Source organism: Carlito syrichta, unplaced genomic scaffold (genome assembly GCF_000164805.1).
Source record: "Carlito syrichta isolate Samal-C Ts95f unplaced genomic scaffold, Tarsius_syrichta-2.0.1 Scaffold111688, whole genome shotgun sequence".
Classification (NCBI taxonomy): Eukaryota; Metazoa; Chordata; class Mammalia; order Primates; family Tarsiidae; genus Carlito; species Carlito syrichta.
The window spans coordinates 11,297-11,977 of NW_007055784.1; the positions used below are offsets into that span (position 1 = coordinate 11,297).

The following is a 681-nucleotide window of genomic DNA, read 5'->3' on the forward strand; positions in this document are numbered from 1 at the left end:
CCCCCCCAGCCCCGACGCCCTGCCGGGACAGGGCACACCCAGGACGGGCGCTGGGGTCCCTGGCGGAGCTCAGGCCGGGAGTTCGGCGGCGAAAAGGACGAGATCGCGTCCCTGGCCGTGGCGGGGCTGGAGCCACCGACCTCACTGGGCCGCTCAGAGGCAGAGTCAGGCTCTCTCCGTGTGGTCTCATCTATAAATGGTGGCTAAGCGGGGGTGTCCCGGGCATAGAGGGGGAGGCTCACGCCTGTCATTGCAGCACTTTGGGAGACCGAGGTGGGAGGATTGCTGGAGGCCAGGGTTTGGAGACCAGCCTGGGCAACGTAGCAAGACCCCGTCTCTACAAAAAGTCAAAAAAGTAGTTGGGCATGGTGGCGCCTGGAGTCCCAGCCACTCAGGAGGCTGAGGTGGCAGGACTGCCAGAGCCCAGGAGTCGGAGGCTGCAGTGGGCTGTGACGTGGCCACTGCACTCCAGGCTGAGTGGCAGAGCCAGACCCAGTCTCTAAAAATTGTTTAAATTAGCCAGGTGTGGTGGCCCATGCCTGTAATTCCAGCCTTTCAGGAGGAGGAGGTGAGAGGATTGCCTGAGCTCAGGAGTTTCAGACCAGCCTGGGCAACTTGGCAAGACCTCATCTCTACAATAAATCAAAAATTAGCCGGGTGTGGTGGCACACACCTGTAGTT

At 60.9% G+C, this 681-nt stretch overlaps 1 protein-coding gene across 1 annotated transcript in view; it reads right to left on the bottom strand.

Annotated features, from left to right (window-relative positions):
• The window catches only part of LOC103273250 (calponin-2-like), a gene marked incomplete at its 3' end in the record, with an annotated part of 5,346 nt that overhangs the window by 1,948 nt on the left and 2,717 nt on the right, over positions 1–681 (bottom strand). The gene's annotated exons all lie outside the window — the stretch shown is intronic.